Source organism: Leptodactylus fuscus, chromosome 4 (assembly GCF_031893055.1).
Source record: "Leptodactylus fuscus isolate aLepFus1 chromosome 4, aLepFus1.hap2, whole genome shotgun sequence".
Lineage (NCBI taxonomy): Eukaryota > Metazoa > Chordata > Amphibia > Anura > Leptodactylidae > Leptodactylus > Leptodactylus fuscus.
In genome coordinates, this window is record NC_134268.1 from 211,321,204 (window position 1) to 211,345,450 (window position 24,247).

Consider the following 24,247-nt stretch of genomic DNA (forward strand, 5'->3'; position numbering starts at 1 on the left):
GTTGCCAGCAGATCAGACTGTGTGTTCAATGTGAAATATTAAAATATATATATACTAGCCGATGTCTGCGACTTAGTCTGCGTGTTGTTGGCGTCGATGATCCGCCTAAATTCAGTCAATGGTTTGCCTTCTCCAGCGTTTCGGCAGCTCTCAAGCTGTCCTGCTGCTGAACATGTTCCTTGCGCTCTGCCTGTGATTGTTCGGGTATCTCAGCAGCTCACTGGGACTCCATCTAATGAGCGTGTTGTTGGCGTCGATGATCCGCCAAGTCCTGCGTTTTGGCAGCTCTCAAGTTGGCCTGCTGCTGAACTTGTTCCTCGCACTATGCCTGTGATTGTTCTGGTATCTCAGCAGCTCGCTGGGACGCCATATAACGAGTGTGTTGTTGAGGTTGATGATCTGCCTGCATCGGTGTTTCGGCTGCTCTAAGAGCCGCTTGACGCCTAGCTTGCTCAATCCTCCTGAGCTCCACTTCAGGAGAACTCTGTGACTTCTGGCTCCGTCATAGCTCTAGTTTTTTTCAAATTTTGCAATAAATTACATTTTCTTTTTTCCTGGCATGTTTAAAATTGGGAAACTGCCAATTTGGATTAAATGGGTTTTTCCATCCCAGTGTCTTAGCAAGCTTCCTAGAGGACACAGAACTTTTATGCAGATCAGATAATATGCAGATGCTTGTACACAATGGACTTGGGGTATTTGTGTGTTTACATAGAGATAACAGGCCTGGCTTTATCAGGAAGCTGCAGATTAGCTGATTTTTCCTGCTGCAGGAGCAGTGTAATATAGTATGTGAACATAAATTCATAACAGTTGTGAAACCATGTCATTTACCGGGATAAAAAGTAGCCTAATCGAGGTTACAAACTATCTATGTGCCAAATTTCATCCAAATCCGTTCAGCCATTTTGGCATGATTAACAAACCTCTAAACACACACACATCCAAACCTTCAAAAGCCATGGCCAGCCTGAAGTAATTCAAGAAAAATTTAGTGATCGATTCCTTTAAAAGTATAATACAATATTCATACCTCCCAACTTTTGAAGAACTGAAAGAGGGACAGCAAATTTAGCCCTGCCCACTTTTGTGTTGACTCCACCCACTCGTTAATTTTTCATGTGCCCGCACACAGTATAATCCTCCTACAGTCACCCGTAAATTATATGTCCCCCCTCTATCTCTCCCCCAGTTTCATATACACCCTTCATCTGCCCCCAGTTTCATGTCCTCTCCATCTCTGCCCCCAGATTCATGTCCCCCATCTCTGCCCCCAGATTCATGTCCCCCATCTCTGCCCTCAGATTCATGTCCTCTCCATCTCTGCCCCCAGATTCATGTCCCCACATCTCTGTTCCCAGATTCATGTCCCCCATCTCTACCCCCAGATTCATGTCCCTCCATCTCTGACCCCAGATTCATGTCCCTCCATCTCTGCCCCCAGATTCATGTCCCCACATCTCTGCCCCCAGTTTCATGTCCACTCCATCTCTGCCCCCAGATTCATGTAATCTCCATATCTGCCCCCAGATTCATGTCCCCACATCTCTGCCCCCAGATTCATGTCCCTCCATCTCTGCCCCCAGATTCATGTCCCCCATCTCTGCCCCCAGTGTCATGCCGTCGTCTCCATCTCTGCCCCCAGTGTCATGCCGTCCTCTCCTTCATCTGCCCCCAGATTCACGTTCCACCTCCACATTAAACTTACCTTCTCCTCCGCTCCCTCGCCGCTCTCTGCCCGCCTCTCTCGCTGACACATGCGGCTGAAGGAAGGAGCTGACACAGGTGTCAGCTCCTCGCTTCGCCGCTGCCGCCGGCTCCTGGTTTGTACATCGCGTCTACAAGCCAGGAGCCGGCGGCAGCGGTGAAGCGAGGAGCTGACACAGGTCAGCTCCTCGCTTCAGCCGCATGTCTCAGCGAGAGAGAGAGACGCAGCGGCGAAGCGAGCACGCGAGCAGCTTCAGCCGCATGTGTCAGGGAGAGAGGCGGGCAGCGGCGAAGCGAGGAGCTGACCTGTGTCAGCTCCTTGCTTCAGCCGCATATGTGTTCAACTCAGATCTGCGTCCTCTGGACGCAGATCTGAGTTGAAATCGGGACATACCTCCCTCCAACCGGGACCGCGGGACATGTCACCCAAATCGAGACTGTCCTGTGGAAATCGGGACGGTTGGGAGGTATGCAATATTATATAACAAGCTAGACATCTAATAATTCTACAATATTAATAATTGCAGAAAATAATGAATCCTTTTATTTTGAAGCCCAAGTCAGTAACTTTTTTCCGGCCCCGACCCCCCAGCCCCCGCTTGTAACAGCTAAGAATTTTTTGTTGTTTTTGAAAAAATAACATGAATAGAAGTGAAGATGGAAATCTACGTATGTATATAAAAATATATATAATAAATCCTATAAAACTATAAATTATTTCTTTATTTTATATTTTTACATAATTAACATGATCTATTCAGAAAATTCACTAGAAAGCCTGACTTTGTCCAAAAAGCATAAATCATAAAAAAAATATATATATATTTTATTTCGTAAATTAAAAAGGACATTAAACCCCAAATTACGAAAACGGTTGTTGATTGAACAAATAGATAGCGAGTGAATGAAGACAGCGAGTGTCTCCTGTAATGTCACCCTACCCTTCCCCAGACCTGGCAAATATTGGCCTTGGCAAATGGGTGAGTGTTACCGTAAATAAAGAAAAAAAGGAGGTCAGGGCCATAAAGAAGTTCTTGTACCAACTAATAATTACACCTATCTATCCGGCGAGGATTGTCTGCAAATTAAACATATTTTAGTATAATTTGTGTTGACATTTTCTCATTACTCTAATTTTTTTTATAGTAATAATTATATATTTTTATATATAAATTTGGTAATTTTACATAGTTTTATTAAATTTTTGGATACAATTTGGTATTTAGCTGATAAATGTGAAGCTATCATTGGTGATGGTAATGCAGTGAGCAAGTTATTTTGGAAGTTTAGAATTGCAGTGTTTGCATTTGCAATTATTATTATTATTATTATTATTATTATTATTATTATTACTAGCTTTTACCCGCGACATCGTCTGCGGAACCCCAACCCCCTGCGGGACCCACCTGGAGCGGTGCGCAGGCTTGTTCCTTTGCCTTGTGTCCGCAGCGGGCCCTTCCTACACCTGTGGGTCCATGGAGCCTCGGCGCCCACCCTGCGGGCCGCAGGTGCGGTTTACCTCCTCTCCCTCCTGGCGCCTGCCACCCCTATGTGGTCACTCCTTCCTCCTACCCCGTTTCCCTTTGCCCCCCAGGAACGTGCCCCCTTATCCCCCTAACCCCATGCCCCCTTCTCCCGTGTTACCTACTCCGTACCCCGTCCTCACCACACCCTGGGCTTCCTGTGCACCGATGTTCCGACTTGTAGTGTCCAGAGATGGCAGATGCTGCAGGACAGCTGGCCAAACCAGCATTCCAGAGCGCGACGCAGGTGAACCCCTGTCCGGCCGCGGCAGAGTACTGCGGTCCCATGATGAGGCCACACAGGTGGGGCAGTGTATGGACTTGTCGCTGCCCCAGAGTAGAGGCCCTTGTGCAGGACGCTCCGGACCTCTCAGAGACGCCATGTTGGTGTGGCCGGTGGCCGGACAATAACTCCGCCCACATAGAGAAGCGATACCCAAACAGGTGAGCTGCTGAAAGGGCTGGGATGACGTCATCCCAGGTCCTACAGCGAATTGAACCGTGAGAAGCATCGGGCACGGGAGTGAATTGCGGTGGTGTACGGGAATTCCATGTAGCCTATCGTTCAATCCGGGACCCAAGGTATGTATGTGCGCATTTTCAGACAAATCCGTTCGCCCATGTAGGTGTGATTGAGGAACAAACATCCAAACACACAAACTTTCACCTTTATAATATTAGTAGGATACAGGATTATTATAATAATAATAATAATAATAATAATAATAATAATAATAATATATAATATAATATCAATGAAATATATTCTATCTGTGCATAAATACAATGGACATTTTTGCAGTCGGCTAGAAACAAGTCAAAAATAAAATAATTCCACTGACTTCAAGACCACGCACCAACTATATAAGTTAGGGACACTAAGGGCAGATTCACGAGCAGAATTTTTGTGGCAGAATTGGCTGCAAAAATTAATTTCAATGGGAGACAGACGCTTTATTTTCCACTAGCTTAAAAAAAAATAAAAAAAAAAATATGGTAGCCAACAAAAATAAGAAGTCTCCTGCTGCCGGAAGGAAGATTTCACCTGCGTATTTAGCATGGTGGGTCCTGCTAGGGTATGTGGATTATAAGAAGCCCATGTGACCACTAGGAGAAGCCCATGTGACTACTAGTAGGCTTATGTAAAGAAGGGACACATTACAGATTGGTCTTAGTGTGCCCATAGGCAAAAGTTTAATGTAGACTGAAAACACCGACCCTGACAGGACTGGCTGACCAGCTAATGTGTATGGGAGGCCTCCGGACTTTGCGCAAATCTCAAAGCAAAGGAAGTTTAAGAAGTGGAATTTTGTAATGTTCTCCCCAGAAAATAAGCCATGAACAGAGGAGTCTGGCAGTGTCTTGCTCCCTTTTCGCCATTCAGACCAGGTGCACAGTTGTCCGAGTCAAGTGTGCACATATGTGGAGGGTCGGGAGGAATAGCTATCAGCCAAACAAGGCTTCATCTAACACCTACTAAATTTTTTGGGTGGCTGTATCCCCACTTTAAAGGGATCCTATCATTGGATACCCTTTTTTTTACTCCCCAACACGTCGGTATAGCCTTAAGAAAGTCTATTCTTCTCCTACCTTTACATGTCTTCTCTGCACCACCGTTGGGGAGAAATCCCAGTTTTCTTCGGTATGCAAATACGTTTTCTTGCAGCACTGGGGGCGGGCCCCAGTGCTCAAACAGCATCGGGAGCGTCCCCAATGCTGCGAGAGAACTCTCCAGCGACACTTCTATCTTCTTCTGGAACGCCCTCTCCCTGTGTCTTCTTCCGTTCTGGATTTCGATCTATTAGGCCTCAGGATTTGGGCAGAGCTGACTGTGCATGCCCGGGCCACAAGAATATGGCTGCTTACACCAGCTTACTGTGTAAGTGGCCAGTTTCTTGTGGCCCGGGCATGCGCAGTCGGCTCTACCCGAGGCCTAGAAGATTGAAACCCAGGACAGAAGAAGACGTTCCAGAAGAAGATGGAGGCGTCGCTGGGGATTTCTCTCACATCATTGGGGGAGCCCCAGGTCTGTTTGAGCGCTGGGGCCCGCCCCCAGTGCTGTGAGAGAACTCATTTACATACCAAAGACCGGTGGTGTGGAGAAGACATCTAAAGTTATGAGAAGAAAAGCCTTTCTTAAGGCTATTCCTACGTGTTAGTAAAAAAAAAAAAAAAAGGGTATCCAGTGCTGGAGTCCTGGGTTCGAATTCTGCCAGGAACAACATCTGCAAGGAGTTTGTATGCTCTCCCCGTGTTTGCGTGGATTTCCTCCCATTCTACAAAAAAAAGACATACTGATAGGGACAAAAAAAAAAAAGTACATTGTGATCACTATATGGGGCTCACAATCTACAAAAACAACAACAACAACAAAAAAATACGTTGGTATTATGCCCTAGAAACCTTGTGTTTAGGAGTGAACATGTTGCCAGATGGAGGCCCTTGGTCTTGATCAGGCCAGTATAGGTAATCAAGAGCCCGGGCTCATAGATCCCATAGAGGGAATTTTGACAAGACCAGTTGACCATCTAATGAGCATTTGGAGAATTTCCTGACTCTCCTGACAAATGATGTCAAGGAAAAGAAGGATCAGGCGTGTTGTATTTCAACATTGGTTCTCAATGTAGATACTCCACTCTCCCTATTGGACTAATTCATATATATTGGGTTGTTTGGTATATCTATCGTGCAAGTCTTCGGACAACAGCCATGGGAGGTCTATGGGCCATGGAAGGTTCATATTTTTCCACCATATTATTATCTTCCGGTGTCTTCTACGTCTCTTCTTAGTTTAGTTTTTTATTGTCGTGTATCCTATAAAATGATTCCAGAGATGGAAAAATAGGACTCTAAAAGTTCTGTGTGGACACTGAGCCCTGGCATTCATAGATTTCCTCCATTAGCCGGGATTACGACTCGCCGGAGACGTGTTATATTGTTGTTTGTCGAGTACAGATTCTGGATAGATTTCCGCCGCTCTTAATGATCCCTATTTAGCACATGATTAATAAGAAGGTAGAATCGGATAGCTGAAATATACACCGGGCCTAAAGACACTAGTGTCTACGTGAAGAATGGCCATACAGATCCTTCTTTCTGGGGTTGTGGGGGACTTGGACTATATACAAGATATACAAGACGACGCCTGCAAAGTGACATTGGATCCCAGGATACATGATAGAATGCGAGCTGTAGACACTGGGATGTATTTACCTGGCTAATCCCTATTCACTAATCACATGGGCCGAGACGAGACTAATCTCTGTTTATCTAAAGGGCTCCTTTCCTAATGATCGGGAGCCGGGTTCCAAGCTCCGAGTTCACAAGTTCACTGCACATGGCAATGCCGGGCCTGTCTATACCGTCTATAGGCCTCTCATTAGCCTTCACTTCTGCTTGACCAAGTGCTGACCCGGCATTAGCAAAAAAAAAACAAAAAAATTTGATTATTTTTTTGTTAATTTGGAGAATTTCAGAAGAAACGTAGTTAGGGAAGAGGAAACGGGAGCGGAGTATAAGATTTATTTACCAGACTGTATCTCTCTGTCTACAGTAGAGGCCGGGCCAAGACGTCTCCATGTTCAGAACAAAGCCTGGAGTCATTTCTCTTTTATTAATTTTTATGTATTTTTTTTTCTTAATTATTAACCACTTCATGACCCTTTTCCTTAGTTCGTGAGTTATACAACTTTTGTGTCTTTTTTTTGTAGTGATACGTTGGGCTTTATTTTTCTGTCATTTTTTAGGGGGAATTTTTTTCCTATTTATAGTATCTGGGAAAATGTAAAAAATATTCATGCTCTAGGTCCGTCATGGCGAACCTATAGCATGTAATACTGTGCATGGGAGCGGGTTCTACTGAGGAGCATATAATACTGTGTGTGTGGGAGCATACTGAGGAGCATATAATACTGTGTGTGTGGGGGGGCATACTGAGGAGCATATAATACTGTGTGTGTGGGGGAGTCGTACTGAGGAGCATATAATACAGTGTAGAGGGGCCTACTGAGGAGCATATAATACTGTGTGTGTGGGGGCATACTGAGGAGCATATAATACTGTGTGTGTGGGGGGGCATACTGAGGAGCTTATAATACTGTGTGTGTGGGGGAGTCGTACTGAGGAGCATATAATACTGTGTGGGGGGCGTAATAAGGATCATATAATACTAGGGGGGGGCAAGTGCGTACTTAGGAGCATATAATACTGTGGGTGTGTGGGGGGGGTTACTGAGGAGCATATAATTCAGTGGGGGATGTGTACTGAGGGGCATAAAACACTGTGTGGGGGTGTACTGAGGAGAATATAATACTGGGGGGCGTATTGATAAGTATATAATACTGTGTGTGGATGCCACTGTGGAGCATATGATCCTGTGTGTGTGTGGGTTCAATGGAGTGTATAATACTGTGTGTGGGGCCTACTATCGAGCATATAACACTGTGGGGGGCTACTGTGGTACTGTGGAGCATATAATACTGTACGGAGGAGCCACTGCGGAGTATATAATACTGTCAGGCGTCCCTTCACTATTTATATCACACAGTATCAGTTTTATAGCAGACATGTGACATTAGTACAGGCTGTAATAACATTGCACGGTCACTATTAAATAGATCCTGTGCGATGTAAATAGTGAATATTAATTGTTCAGAAGTACCTAATGCAGAGAGCTTTACGTTTCAGTACAAAGTTGTAAAACCCCATTCATATCAGTAATTTGTGGGTCCGCAATTGTGGATCCCCACAGTATTAAGGTTAAATTGCCGTGTTGGCACGTCACGATAATTTAGTGGGTTTTGGGTAGCAGCTTGGGCACTCTGTCTCTAAAAAATTCGCCATCACAGCTATAGGGGATATAAGCTGACATGTGGGCATGATAATGGCATTTAAAAAAAAAAAAAAAAAAAAATTCCCCTAGTATTTTTTTATTTTTAATTAAATTATTATTATTTTAATAATTAGATAAATTACAACTTAAAATAATTGTTTACATTTACTTTTTAGTTTTTCCTAATTTGTGAATGTTTTATAGTAATTTTATTTTATTGAATGAATTCCTTTTCGCTAATTATTAGTTTTCTCTCCTAGGCTAAGCTATGTGAATCACGCTGAAGATCTGGCCTCCAAATTGCTCCAGTGTTTCCCCAAAAACCGATTATCTGCCCAGGCTGCTTTGAACCATGACTACTTCAGCGATCTTCCCCCACGGCTCTTCGAGTTGAGCGATAGTGAGTATTTATGACTTGTATTCTTATAAAACCTGATGGTGGGTGCCAATGGGGGCCCTAACTGGTGGCCTGGCCTAGAGGTTTTTCCAGGATTATGATATTAATGACTTATTCTTAGAATAGGTCATTAGTTTCCGATTAGTGGGAGGGTCTTACACCCAGTACCCCACTAATCAAACCAGGACTGCGGCCTCCTCATGGCTTGCCAAGCACAGCACCATACTATGTTTAGTGGATGTGCTTGGTATTACAGCTCTGGGACCAAGCTTCCACATGACCAACGAATATGACATCACTGTCCTGTAAAGTGGGAGTGTCAAGCACTGGAGCTCCTCTTTTGTTTTGAACAGCTGATCAGTGGGGGAGCCAGGTGTCGGACCCTCACTGATCAGATATTGATGACCAATTTTTTAAATTAAATTTAGAAAGCAGCCTTAAAGGGGTTGTTCTGGAATTTTTTTTTATATTATAAAAAGCCGGGGGAGGTGAAAAAAAAAAAATCATACTCCCCTTTCCCTGGTTCTGCACTGCCTCCCAGTGTGGTCCTCCTGGTCTACTGTTATCTTCCGGTGGAAGTCCCTGCCACACAAGACCGCTGAGGTCAATCAATGGACACAACAAAGGGCACGGGACATCACTACCTGTGACGTCCCAGGCTCTCTGCCTAAGGCCAATCAGCAGCGGAAGGAATCTGGGACATCACAGTCAGCGACCAGTCCTATCCTGCTTGACTGAGGCTCTGTCTTCCTTATTACGTCATGGAAGATAGACTTGCACATTCTCAGTGAGCGCCCTCTATTGGTGTGCATGCCTGAGGCACGGACTTCCTAATTACATCATGGAAGTCAGATTTGCATATTCTTCCCATGTTCCTTTGCACAGTGGAGTGCTCATGGCTTAATAAGACTCCACACACCTAAATGGTGGTCTCTCCCTATGGAGTGACAATATCTTCCCAACCCTGTCTAAGCCTCTCACCTCTGCCAGATCAGTCCTTTCTGCACCAAGCTGATGAGATGCAATAACTTCGAAACAGCTGTCCTTGGCTGAGAGACTGTACCTGGTAAAATCCCAAAATCATTGCAAACAAAGGCCTCTGAGAAGGTCGGCATGATGTTAAAGGCAGCGCCCTCTATTGGTTTGCTTGAGACTCTGTTTTCCTAACTACATCATGGAAGATAAGACTTGCACATTCTCAGTCAGCGCCCTCTATTGGTGTGCATGCCTGAGGCACTGACTTCCTAATTACATCATGGAAGTCAGATTTGCATATTCTTCCCATATCCTGAACCAGGGAATATCCCGGTACAGAAGTAGTTGGTAATAGATAACTTTTTTCCCAATCCAATCCCCTCAAAATTGACCCAAAATTTGACTCCAACTGCAAAGACCTGTTACAAACTGTACATCAAACTATAGGTAGGTGGATTTTCTCCTTTTGTTGTTGTAGCTGGAGCCAAGGTGACTTGATTGAGATGGTCCCTAATAGTCAAGTCCTCGGGGTTCAGAAAGTCCCTGTTTTGCAGGGAATTATTTAGCTACAATGTTTATTTGGGCAGAATTGTAGGATTGTAAGACTACAATGGAGGAGACGCCTCTTTGGGGTGGTGTGTGGGGGACTTCTATTATCCTTATAGGTGGGAGTCCAAAAAGTGGACCCTCTACATGTCAGATAGTCATGGCTAAGGTTGAGCCGATCTTGAGATTTCAGGATCGTTTTTAAAAATCCAATTTTTGATCATTTTCCAGTCGATCGCGATCGTGAAATTTGCTCGATCGCTGATCGGGATCCGATCTTTCCCAATCCCGATCACTAGTGACTTTATGTTTATGGAGTAGAGTTGAGCCGATCTTGAGATTTCAGGATTATTTTTAAAATTTGATTTTCGATCATTTTCCAGCCGATCGCGATCGTGAAATTTGCTCGATCACCGATTGGGATCCGATCTTACCAATCGCTCAACCCTAGTCATGGCGTGTCCAGTAGGGTTGAGCGATCGTGTTCGGAAAAGATCAGATTCTGATCGGCGATCGAGAAAATTTCACGATCGCGATCGGAATTCCGAACACGATCTTTTTATGTGGGATCGAGATCGGTGATCTTTTCCCACAATGGTTTGCTTAGCTTTCACACTGAGTATACACTGTATACTCAGTGTGAAGGCTCCGCTGCAGTTCCATAGGAATGAATGGACGCAGCCGACACACAGCCTTAACCCCCTACGCGCCGGCTGCCTCCATTCATTTGAATGGGAGGCTAAACTAAACATCTCTAGCAGCTACTTACCTGCAGAGATGGCTGCTCCGGTGCCCTCCTTCTTCTTGTCCTCGCTGCCGCTCCATGCTGCAGTCGTCTTGCCTCGCTGCCCCGCCTCCCAGGTTAGTGTTTAAAGCGCTAGGTAGGTGGGGCTTGTGGCTTAGGAGAGTGTGGACAGGTACAGGGCTCTCCTAACCCGCCCACACTCTCCTAACCTGGCAGGGAGGGGGCAGCAAAGGGAGAAGAGCAGCGTGGAGCGGCAGCAAGGACAAGAAGAAGGAAGGCACCGGGTACTGGAGCAGCCATCTTTGCAGGTAAGTGGACACCAGGGGGGACTAAGTAGCCAGAGGATTAAAAAAAAAAAAAATCCTCTGGCTACTTTAGTGATTCACTACACAGCGCGGATTCTAACAATTGTTAGACTCCATGCTGTATAGGGAATAGGATTGCTTTTAAAATCCGATCTCCGATTAATAAACAAATCCCATTGACTTGCCTTGGGATCGGAATTGGGATCGAGATCGGGTTCGAATGAAAAATGATCGGAAATAGGATTTTAAAATCGATCCTGAAAAGTCAAGATTGGCTCAACCTTAGTGTCCAGTCAATATTCCAAAAATATGGAAGACTCCTTACATTTTATATCTGTCCTTGGGAACAGAGCAGTCTGATGACTTGACCCCCAGACCCGATGCGTTTTAGACTCATGGTCTCTGATTTACATGATCACAGATACAGAATACACCGCCGCCATTTTGTCTCGGGAACAAGCGATCCATTCCCCGTTTCCTTTAATAATGAAGACATCTTTAAGATTTGACTTGTTTGAAAATCCAAGTTCTTCATCATGTTTGGGAGGAAAGAAAAAAAACAACTTTTTCCATTACCGGTCTCTTTCTCACATGAAGAATATGTCATTGAAAAAAACAATTTAGAAAAAGCGAGAACTGTGATTATTCGGAAGTAAATGGAAAGTCTTGTACATCATCCCCGAAGCAAGGAAAAACACAAATATAGAAAGAAGTATCAAGCATTTCACATTCTTTGAATTTTCAATGAAGAATCATATCCCTCTTGATTTAACACAGTGTGACATCCAGAAAATGTAAAGATATTTCAAATGTTCCTTTTTAGCTCTTTAGAATTTTCAACATCTTCTCCCTTCTCGGAACGTCGCTCTATAATAAACAGCTGCCTAGCAACAGGATAAAACAAAACCGCCAAAAAAAAACACAAAAATGGGAGCACACCCAGGATCTGATATGAGAAAAATGCGTCCTGGTGGGTCCGAGCGGTGAAATAAAACAGAACGATGAAAAATTAATGATGAGAAAATGTATGTAATTGTGCGGGGTAAACGCTTTACATGTTCTGCCTTGTGTTCACCTCCTTTTGTTTAAGTTTCTATGGCGCAGATGATAAAAGACCGTGTACGTGTCGTGCCTTAGGCGCTGCTCACTAGTGTTGTGCACCCGAGTCTGGGGTACTGTTGGGGTTATGGGGGTGTCCTAGCCTTATATATTCATGGCATAGTCAGGATAGGCTATAGAGATCTGCTAGGTGTGGGTCTTGCACACAGTCCACATGTGATTCCATTTGGAGAGTCCACTTGGGGACCCCCCCCCCCCCCCGAACAGAATACTGAACACATTAAAGAGTGGTTAGCCAAGAAACCACATTAACCCTGTAGACTATAATGGGGTCTGTGTGGTTTGTGCGCAGTGTCCGCACGAATCATGTAAAAGTAGTTCTTGTAGGACCACACGAAAACCACACAAACCCCATTATAGTCTATGGCCTTGATGGCGAACCTATGCCACGGGTGCCATAGGTGGTAGTCAGAGCCCTCTCTGTGGGGACCCATTTGTGGGACAGATTATATTGTAAAGGGCCACTGTGGAGCTAACTGTACTGTGTAAGAGCCACTGTGGAGCAGATTGTACTGTGTGGGGGCCACTGTGGAGTAGATTTGACTGTGTGGGAGCCTCTGTGGAGCAGACTGTACTATGTAAGAGCCACTATGGAGCAGATTGCACTGTGTGGAGGCCACTGTGGAGCAGATTGTACTATGTAAGAGCCACTGTGGAGCAGATTGTACTGTGTGGAGGCCACTGTGAAGTAGACTGGACTGTGTGGGGGCCACTGTGGAGTAGATTGTACTGTGTATGAGCCACTATGGAGCAGATTGTACTGTGTAGGAGCCTCTGTGGAGCAGATTGTACTATGTAAGAGCCACTGTGGAGCAGATTATACTGTGTAGGAGCCTCTGTGGAGCAGATTGTACTGTGTGGAGGCCACTGTGGAGCAGATTGTACTGTGTAGGAGCCTCTGTGGAGCAGATTGTACTGTGTGGAGGCCACTGTGGAGCAGATTGTACTGTGTAGGAGCCTCTGTGGAGCAGATTGTACTATGTAATAGCCACTGTGGAGCAGATTGTACTGTGTGGGGGCCCTTGTGGAGCAGATTGTACTGTGTGGAGGCCACTGTGGAGCAGATTGGAATGAGTGGGGGCCCGTCACTATTTATATCACACAGGATCTGTTTTAAAGCAGACATAATAACTTTGCACGGTTACTATAAAACAGATCTGTGCAATGTAAATAATGAACATTAAGGGTCAGTTCACACGTGAACTGCCCGCGCGGGTTTTGACACCGAGAGAGCCGCAGCGAGCCGCGTCTCTCTCTTGTCAAAACCCGCCTGCCGCGACCATCGCGACCATCTCAGCTTTCCCGTCCGCTGTCGGCTCAAATGAATGAGCCGACGTAGGAGGGTGCTGCCGGGGGCGGAAGCCGCGCGGCTTCCGCCTGAAGATAGGGCAGGTCGCTTCTTTTCTCCGCTAGCGGCAGCCCGCCGCTAGCGGAAAAAAAAAGCCGGCAGTCTACATAGACCACCATTGTAAAGGGGCGGATTTTGAAGCGAAATCCGCTGTCAAAATCCGCCCCTTTGCCCACGTGTGAACTAGCCCTAATTGTTCAAAATTATACCAAACACAATACAAGGTTGTTTGTGTTATTGAAAGCTCTGTTAAGCCCCATTCACACAACTGTTTTTTTCAGGTCCGCAATTGTAGATCCGCACAGTATTAAGGTTAAATAGCCGTGTTGGCACTTAGTGATAAATTAGTGGGTTTTGGGTTGCAGTTCGGCACTTGGTCTCTAAAAGGTTCTCCATCACTGGTCTATGGGGTCCGTGTGGTTTCAATGCTAACCGCTTTATAATGTGTTTGGTTTTACGTCCCCAAGCGGACTCCCCAAATGGAATACCAAACACAGATTTGATCCAGGTCTTAGGCTCTGTTCACTAGCATTGTGCACCAGAGTCTGGGGTACTATATTGGCTTAGAGGAGTCTTAGACATTTATGGCATAAACCACAGGACATGCTATATATCTGCTAGCTCTAGGATCCACCTCTAGGACCTGTAACCATCTGCACATATCATTCCTCACGATCATTGTGCATTGGGTACTAGTTTGGCTCAAAGGGCATTTTCTTACGGGTTTTATTTTCTTTTACAAAATTTGTGATAGAGAGGGTAAATGGGGAGAGGGTAAATTGATTATTTTCTTTGAATTTTTTATGTTTTTTTGTTATATTTTTGAAACTTTTTTTTCTATTATTATTAGTTGGTTTGGTCACTTGTAGAATATTACAATTATATTACAATGTGTTACAATTTTGATATATCGCAGTTCGATTACACTCTGTGGCTCCCATCTGTCATGTCAACTGATCAGCGCCCCCCCCAGGAAGGATATTTGAAGGGGCCCATAAACATAACTCATCTGAACTCACTTCTTTTGCCCAAATCGGACAATAATCTAATGTGTATAATGGTCACTCAACTCTCCATTAACCTAATCGAAACAAATGTTTAAGTGGAGACCAGAGAAGAACCGTCGCCTTTAGTTTCTCCTCCGCTATTCATGAGAAGATTTGCCTTAGAATTGAATATTAGATTGTTTTGCTGCTTAATATAATTTGACTCCGTCTTACAGACAGATGACCAGACATTGCCCTAAAGCCTAAGGTCAGATGAGGGACATCATGTAACATGGTTACAGTCCTATTCCTATGTGATGTCCTCCTGTCTGTCCACCATGACTTCATGTCTGGTCTCTGTCATCCTGGTCTTGAGGCAGCAATCCGTCACCATTATATATGACTATGGGTATGATGTAGAATGGTCCATTTAGTACAGACCAGACATAGAGGAACCACAATTTCCTTTCTGTCCATAATTCCATGCCACATGAGGATCACCAAGATGTTTGCACAACAGTGTTCCTCCATGATGCTCACTCCTAAAGATCCAGGACCAAACTATGGTTGGATGTGCTTTATGCTTGACCCATGGACTTGCCCTATTCAGTGCCTTAAAGGGAGTGTCAGTATCTCCACCAGCTCCACCTCTCTGCACCCTTCAATAGGCGCCACTCCACTGATTCTGGTACACTTGTAATTTTTTTCCCTAACCCTCTCAATTTCTGAGCAATTGATGCTATTCCTTTCAGCAGCCAGTGTGCTAACTAGGCTCTCTATTGTCAAGTGGGCGGTCCTTGACAGGAGCAGATAGTCTGGGACCACCCAACCGACAGTAGGAGCATAATTGGCATATTGAGTGCTAAAATAAAAGAAATAATTGCATAGGAGCAATAGGAGCTAGAGAAAAAATTCCAATGGCACTGGTGGAGCCGCACCTTTTGCATGGAGTTGACGTTGGTGGAGGTCATGAAAGACCCTCTTTAATATAAATTTAGGAGCAATGAACCTAGAAATGAATTACAGAGTAAAATCTTACCTGTGGCATTTTAATGTCTAGAGTATTTATTTATTTTTTTAAGTAAGGCTACATTCACATCGGCAACGGTATCTCCATTGGAGACTTAGTCGCAGTGTCCATTTGGCAGTCCACCTCCAATGGACCACAACAATGGTCCAGGTATGTCCAGGAAACCCTGTTATGTTTGTTGTACAATGCGGACTGTGGTTCCTCAGGAGAGGGGCCTATAAGTCCTCATAAAAGGTGTGACCATAGAGAAGTGACCAATAAGAATCCTCTTTATTTTAGGATTTTTTATACAGTGAGAGCAGTGGGCCCTTAGAAGAGTGACCTATATAAATCCTCCTAATATAGGATGGAACCACAACGAAGTGGCCCAAAAGAATACTCTTGATAATATGGTTTCTTTACAGTGAGGACAGAGGAACTTAAAGAGATCCTCCTCACGTAAGGTGATTATACAGTCAGGACATTGGCACCTCAGGGGAGTGGCCTATAGAGATCCTCCTCACTTAAGATAATTGTACAGTGAGAACATTAGGACCTCAGGGGAGTGGCCTATAAGAATCGTCCTCACTTAAGGTGATTATACAGTGAGTACATGTGACCTCAGCGGGAGTGGTCTATAAGGATCCTTCTCACTTAAGGTGATTATACAGTAAGGACAGTGGAACCTCAGGGGAGTGTCCTATAGAGATCCTCCTCACTTAAGGTGATTGTACACTGAGGACATTAGGACCTCAGGGGAGTGGCCTATAAGAATCCTCCTTACTTTAGGTGATTATACAGTGAGGACAGTGGGACCTCAGGGGAGTGTCCTATAGAGATCCTCCTCACTTAAGGTGATTGTACAGTGAGCACATTAAGACCTCAGGGGAGTGGTCTGTAAGAATCCCCTCCATTTGAGGTTACCACATTTAGTACATATCCCGTAATATTACAAACGGTAGCCACATCCTGCCAAATAACCAAACCCATCAAATGTTCACTTCGAAGACCTACACTGGACGTTAAGCCATCAATCCCAGCTAATGGATTAATACTTGACAAAATTCTGAGGTTCCTTGGAGGATAGACTACAAGAATAATTTTTTTATGGTCAACCCGTTCCTTCACCCTCAGCCTCAGTACCATTCTTGGGGTCATTCGCTCCCCTAATCACCATGGTTTATACATTAGAGCCACCCTTGGGACCGACCGGTGAAATTAATTCCTCCTTCTTCTCCCCCAACGCCGAATCCGACCTTCTCCTCTATGATCATTCTCCATTTATGACATCTCAATCCGATCTGAATGAACGATTAGGCGCAGCGAGGATTTGGATAGGCCGTAAATTCTGTATTCTGTAGTAGCACTTTTCACTTAATATGGAGTTATTACCCAGTTGCCACTTAGTTTATCAGCCAGTGGTTAAATCCGGGCTCTATCAGCAAAGTAAATGCCAACACACTATCGCTCGGCAGCAGCCTGCCAGCAGAGAAGACTTGTCGTAGTCATTAACAAGCACAATGTATGCAGAACACCAGAGGGGAATTAAAACCACAAAAAATACCTCAGGGTGGTATTTTTAATATGAGAATTTAATTTGTAATTTCACAGATTAAGAATTTTGGCAGCATTAATCCTTTTATCAGCTCACAGCAGGTAATTTACAGAAGCATAACCATAAGGAGATATTCACTGGCAGAAACACGTCTTTGCATAACGTTAAACATCGGAGCAGTGAAACCTTTTGAAGGGGGGTAGAATAAAGATGAAAAAATCATTATATTTTAAAGGAAGGTTTTTTTTTCCTTAAATGCCTCCAGTGAAATTTTTTTAAGTTAGAGGAATAGGGTCTCTGCGTCTGGAAGATAATCACGGCGAAACACAAATCCACTTGCAAGAGAGAGTCCGGTGACGTCGGAAGAGAGAGCTCGGCTTTGAATGCGGGCTGAAAACAAAGATATGCCCGGCTTGGAAGTCTGTCGTATCGGTGGCGTCTCCAGGGTGCGCCTGGCAGTAAATGGTGCCGAGTGTCGCAACAGAAGGCACTGGAAGGCTGGGCTTCTAGGCGTTGGGACGTAGATGGATGTCCTACCCGGAAACGGTGACATCAAGGAGAGTCGAGTCCTGAGGAAGGGTGGGGAGTAGATATGGGCCAACCACTTGGTTGCAAGATGGGATTGACCCAAAATGTTAGGTTTTTATACAAAAATGGAACAATTGGGGGTTTGTCTTGGACAAGATAGAATGTGCACATTGGGGTGAATTATTATACTCTGGGTTAGTGGCGTAACTAGGAATGGTGGGGCCCCGTAGCGAACTTTTGACAAGGCCCCCCTTCCTTCCTGACCAACACCGAAGACCTCGACCAACCAACCCCCACCCCCCACTCCCCGCATTCCTGCGTGCTCTATTATGCCCCATAGTGGCCCCTGCACACAGTATTATGCCCCATAGTGGCCCCTGCACACAGTATTATGCCCCATAGTGGCCCCTGCACATAGTATTATGCCTCATAGTGGCCCCTGCACATAGTATTATGCCCCGTAGTGGCCCCTGCACACAGTATTATACCCCATAGTGGCCCCTGCACACAGTATTATGCCCCATAGTGGCCCCTGCACACAGTATTATGCCCCATAGTGGCCCCTGCACATAGTATTATGCCTCATAGTGGCCCCTGCACATAGTATTATGCCCCGTAGTGGCCCCTGCACACAGTATTATACCCCATAGTGGCCCCTGCACACAGTATTATGCCCCATAGTGGCCCCTGCACACAGTATTATGCCCCATAGTGGCCCCTGCACACAGTATTATGCCCCATAGTGGCCCCTGCACACAGTATTATGCCCCATAATGAACACCCATAAACAATCATTATACTCTGGGGTCTTTTCAGATCCCAGAGTATAATAATCGGAGACCAAGGGGGGATACAAACATAAAAAACACTGTCACTTACCTATCCCGGCTCCGCTGCAGTCCTTGGTGGTGTCGGCTATCTTCAATAACGTCAGGGATGTCACACAACTAGGCCTGATGCCTGTATGGAGCGCGGAGAAGTAAGTAACTGTGTTTTTTATGTTACCTCACCTCTCCCAGGCCTCCGATCATTATACTCGTGGCGTCACTTACCGATCCCGGCCACTGCCTGTTAACGGCTGGAGTAACTACAGCCGGTAACGGCCAAATTAAAAAAGAAAAAAGCGCAGGGGTAATTACGCCACTGCTCGGGGTGGTCTCTTTAGACTTCAAGTTATAATAGGAAGAGGCTTGGGGAGGCGAAACAAATTTTAAAAAAATCATACTCGCCTTTCCTCGCAATGGCCGTCACTTTCTTGGTGCCATCATGCGTCAGGGTCACCACTACAGCCTGTGTATGGGCCATGGTAGTCACATTGGCACACCAAGCGTCATGATGCCCGGCATGCCCATGTGACTACTGAGGTCCAATCATAGGCCTCAGGGATGACTCCAGTCGCGTGATATCACTGAGGAGATCAGGAGAGATCTACAAGAAGGACCAAAAGAGGTGAGGGAAGTGTGATATGAATGTTTTTTTTTTTTTTTTTTTACCCCTCACCTATTATACTCTGGGGTGTGAAGAGACACCTCAGAGTATAATCATTTCAGTTCTGGTTTTATCTAAACTTGTTTGACCCAGAACGAATCAGGGACCCAAGCTTCCCGAACCCGAAACAAATCTTGGGATCTTGGCCTATCTCTAGTTGGGAGGAATAATCATTATAAATGTTCTATAATTCCACATGGAACAATATTGAAAGAGAATTTCCACCTGAAAAAAAAAAAAAAAAAAAAAAAATACAGTTAATAGGAGTCCTTAAGGGGTTTCCCAGGGATTTTTAATTGGTAGCCTATCGTTACGAACCTTGGAGCCTTGGGGATGCAACATTTGGGATTCCCGCAGATCAGCTGTCCGAGGCTTCTGCTGCACAGGCCTAAGGATAGGTCATCCATTATAACATCTGGAGAACACCTTTAAAGAACGAGATAAATATCCCCAATAAATGTATAAAACACAATGAAAAAAGCAAAGCGTAATGCTGCAAAACCAAACTTTACCTATTTACAAATGAATTTTTGATGTATTTTAGGGCTTAACTTCCAAGGGGGTTTCTTCTTTTGACAGACACTTTTTGTTAGAAGTATCCAAAATAAGATAATCAAAGGGTGTGTGTGAAGACAACCAACCATCATCTGTAATCCACAGAACCTGTTAGGAAGTATTCTAATCCCCTGCAGTGCCCCCACAGGGCGAATAAAGTATTACACTGCAGGCTGTTATTGTAATACAGACACAGGCTGGCCCTCTGGGTAGAGATGTTCTTTGTAGTCTCTAATTCATTGACTGCTTGTTAGTTTTTGTTTTTTGTTATTTATTTTTAGATCTTTTTGTTGCTATTTTCATAAAGTCTCCTTTTCCGCCTCCTCCTTCCCCTCCCCCTCGTCCTCCTCCTTCTCCTTTTCCTCCCCCTCCTCCTCCCCCTCCTCCTCCCCCTTCTCCTCCTCCTCCCCCTTCTCCTCCCCCTCCTCCTCCTCCCCTCCTCCTCCTCCCCTCCTCCTCCTCCTCCTCCTCCCCCTCCTCCTCTTCCTCCTCCTCCCTTTCCCCCTCCTCCCCCTTCCCCTCCTCTTCCTCCTCCTCCCCCTCCTCTTCCTCCTCCTCCCCCTTCTCCCCTCCCCCTCCTCCCCCTTCTCCTCTCCCTCCTCCTCTTCCTCCTCCTCCCCCTCCTCCTCCCCCTTCTCCCCCACCTCCTCCTCCTCTTCCTCCCCCTCCTCCTCTTCCTCCTCCTCCCCAGCACGGTTCCATTTTTCATGATCCTATTTTATAAGCTGCTTTAACATGACATTATTTTTTTTTCTTCTTGCTTTCAGTGTCTTCCATTTTTACTGTACCGAATGTGAAGTTACAGCCAGAAGCCGGAGACAGCATGCGGATGTTTGGGAAAAACAATAGTTTCAGTAAAAGCCTCTCGAACAGCAAACACTGATGAGCTCATGTCATGTGGCAGGATTTAGGTGGGTGCACGGAATGTTCTAGAAAGAGATACAATATGTATATGGTTCCATGCCTATGCGTTATACATGTAATAAAGGACTGTGTATGGTAACGGTACGCCGTGGGAGATGGGTGGGAAATTAATCATGTCATTGAGTATTGCATGTACCTATCTGGGAGTGTTGGGAGCCCTGGTTGGACAACAAAACCACATATATTGGGGCACTTGTATGAAAAATGCTTTTGGAATTAAAGGGTTATTCCCACCATTGACATTTATGGCTGTGGTTCTGTTTTTACATTACGTATGTCCTTCAAGGAGGACCTTTCACCACCTCCACCATCTCAAGTTCTTTCCATCCTTTAATAGGCGCTCTTTTGATTCCAGCACAGTTGGAATTATTTCTTAAGCCCCCACCGTTCCTGAGCAATAAGTTCTGTTAGTTTTGATGCCTGATATTGTAATTTGACACCCTAATGTCAAAAGGGTGGTGTCAAGCGGGACCAGGTAAAGAAGCATAGTAGAGGGCCAGAGATTCTCCCACTTGATATTAGGGAGTCTAGTTACCATATTAGGCACCAAAATGAACTGCACTGATTGTTCAGGCATGATGGGGGCTACAGAAAAATTCCTCCAGTGTCAAAATTATTGAAGTGGTGCCTAATAAAGGATGCTAAGAACTCCTAGACCCTCATCGTTTGGTGTCAGGGGTACTTTAAATCCTTACAGAGACTGCTTTTTCCCTTAAGTAGTTTGTCTTTCATATGGGCAAAGTCTTATTGGCCATCCATTGTGGGAAAGAATATGCAAATAGATTTTCCTTTCCCAAAGCCGCATGGCATGGCATGGAAACCTATTTGCATATTCTTTCCCACAATTCCCAGCAGAAACTGTATGGCTTGTAAGACAATGTATCCCTGCAAAGGCCTCTCGCCCAGCCGAACCAGTCCCCTACTTTGCACTGCTTTGAGGCAATAACCCCGAAACAGCCGTCTATTTTTTCTTTTGGAGGAGATCTTCTGGTTTGACTTTAATCCTGGGTCGTGTGACTCATCTTCTTAAAATCCAGGCATTGGTCTACAGGGATTTATCTTCAAAAGGTGGTGCTAGAGGAATAGTTCTCCTTTTTTCCATCCTTTGCAATGTCTTTCCTATATGTACGGAGAGACATGTGTATGGGACATACAATGAGGCATGACTTTGTTTTTTTTCTGGTGGATTTATATGGAAACCTACAGAAATATTATAAGTGTACTTCTAAATGAAATTGGATGTATACCAATATGTGAAGTATGAGGTTGTAGCCATATGCATTGGTATGACTGTCCTTTTTTGTCCCTGTTCATCAGCCACCATACACTGAGGTGCAAAATGGCCATGTGACCAACGGACGTGATATCACTTCCTGTGGAGGAGAAAGCGGCCATGTTTTGTAATCCTGAATAATCCCTTTAAAGGGGTTGTCCCATAACAAGGATCCTATCTATACTGCTAGTTTATGTGGATATAAGACTTTTCCTAAATACACTGCTTTATCAAAACTGCTTTGTTTGGCCGCTATCTTAATTTATTCACTTCATTGTTGACACTGGCCCTTGGGATTATCTGCTCATTTGTCAAGTGATGTAGCTGCCTGCTCTCAGGGGGGGAGGGAGGGGCTGACAGCAACGGAGCTCCTCATATAGGGGAGGGGGGAGGTGAGAGCTCCAGGATTACTGTGCTGTCTATCTTCAGCTTTTCCATTTATCAGCCGGTTTAATTGAATTTGGCTGAGATAGGGAGTCCGTTACCTCTCTATGTAATGCAAGCTGACTCAAATCCAGCTCTGCTACATCAGTTTCCACATCAGCATCATACTGTGGATCATAGCAGATAGCGGAGCAAGTGAAACCCCGCCCACCAATGTGCGAGAAATCCAGGAAGTGAAGAGAGTACAGAACCTTCAGGCTGCAGAACAAGAGTTATGGGAATACCCCTTTAATGACCTTTCCTAAGAAAATCTTGTATACCAATATGTGAAGTATGAGGTCGTAGAGCCATGCAGCTATATGCATAGTTATGACTGTCCTTCTTTGTCCCTGTACGGCAGCCACCATACACCGAGGTGCAAAATGGCCATGTGATCAACGGGCATGATATCACTTCCTGTGGAGGAGAAAGCGGCCATGTTTTCTAATTCCAAATAACCCCTTTAATGGCCTTTCCTAAGAAAATCTAGAAATCCAGTTTAGATAGACAAATCATCCGAAAATTAAAAATCAAAATTAGTTTTGGTAATTTATTTAGAAAGATCTTGAAATCACCGAAAGCTTCTGCCCATTTCTTCATGCCCTCAACCCTCTCCCATACGAGATAAATTTTTTGAGTTTTTTTTTTTGTCTCGTACAAATATTTTTTGTAAAAAACATAAACAAGAATTTCCACGATTTCCCGCTTGGTTTAGCGAACATGTAATCTGATTTTTCTAAGGTTTTCCTCCTGTTCTAGGCGTCCGTACAAAATCCTATAAACACCTTCCTAATATCCAGCATGAAGGCCTCGCATTTGTACAAAGGGGATGAACATACTTTTTTTTTGTGATGACTTGCTGATAGGCGAGACAAATTTCACCCCCTCGGGGCAAAATAATACTGATAAAAATAATTTAAATATTTGCTTTTGGCGATTTTCTACCAAAGGGGCGAAATTAAAATACATGAATGTGACTGAAATATTAAATATGGCATTTGCATAAAATTGATTTCAATTACTGCACTGAAACGTAGGGTTAAAAACGAAGCAAATTACAATTGCAAATTTCTACATTCGCGATATTAATTTACACTGGCGCCAAATACAGGAATTTTAATCCATAGTGAGAGCTGAGAAATTACATTTTTTGCCAAGTGACTATTACAGTTGTATTTCATTGTATGCAAATCTATTACAGATCTGAGCACTGGGGCAAAACCGATGGACTATGTTATGCCTGGTGCGGGACCTCGGGGGTGGAGCATGGTGTAGGGATTGAAAGAATTCCTGTGTTATGCTCCGCCTCCTCATGCCCTGTACTAGGCATAAGGTCCGAGTCTCACAGATCAGCTGTTTATTGAGGCTGCTGCACTTACTAACCCTGTGGACCCCTGTGCTGCTATTGGTCACATGATACAGCAGCAGCTTAGTCCCATTCAAGTCAATAGTCTGACTTGCAATACCAAGCACAGCTGCTATACAATGCATGGTGTTGTGCTTGGCTCGGTGAAGAGGCTGCAGTGTGTACTCAAATTTCCTGGCCTCTTCAACCCGCTGATCTGGTTGGGTTCTGGTGACTTACCCCTGTTGATCATTTATTGATGGTCTATCTTAAAGGGGTTGTGCCGTTATGGACACTTATCCCCTGTCTTGAGGATAAGTGTGCGATTGCTGGGATCCCGATCCTCGAGTCCCCAGGGAACTGGAGTACAGGGGACTCAAAGCCCCGCTAAGGCCTCCTTGTGACTGGAGCAGTAGTGTGCTTATGTGACCCGCACTCCATTCACTTTTATGGGGACATGGGCGCTGCAGTCCCCAGTTCCTGCAGTCCGCTGGGCACACACAGCACATGGATACTACATTCACAAAGGGGATGATCACTTGTGGTGACCCAGCAATGGGTTCCCTATTGCTCATACACTTCTTCCCTGTCTTGAGACACTTGCCACCTTTTAGAGCTGTCTTTGCAGCAGTCCCCTCATTTACGTCACATACATTATTACAATA

The 24,247-nt window shown here is 44.8% G+C and overlaps 1 long non-coding RNA gene across 1 annotated transcript in view; it reads left to right on the forward strand.

Moving 5' to 3' along the window:
- LOC142199941 (uncharacterized) overlaps positions 1 to 24,247 on the forward strand; it is a 114,829-nt gene that overhangs the window by 13,018 nt on the left and 77,564 nt on the right. Inside the window, exons 2-3 of the long non-coding RNA XR_012715424.1 lie at positions 8,322 to 8,461; positions 20,385 to 20,528. This is a non-coding gene — a long non-coding RNA (uncharacterized LOC142199941). The remainder of the gene's footprint in view (positions 1 to 8,321; positions 8,462 to 20,384; positions 20,529 to 24,247) is intronic.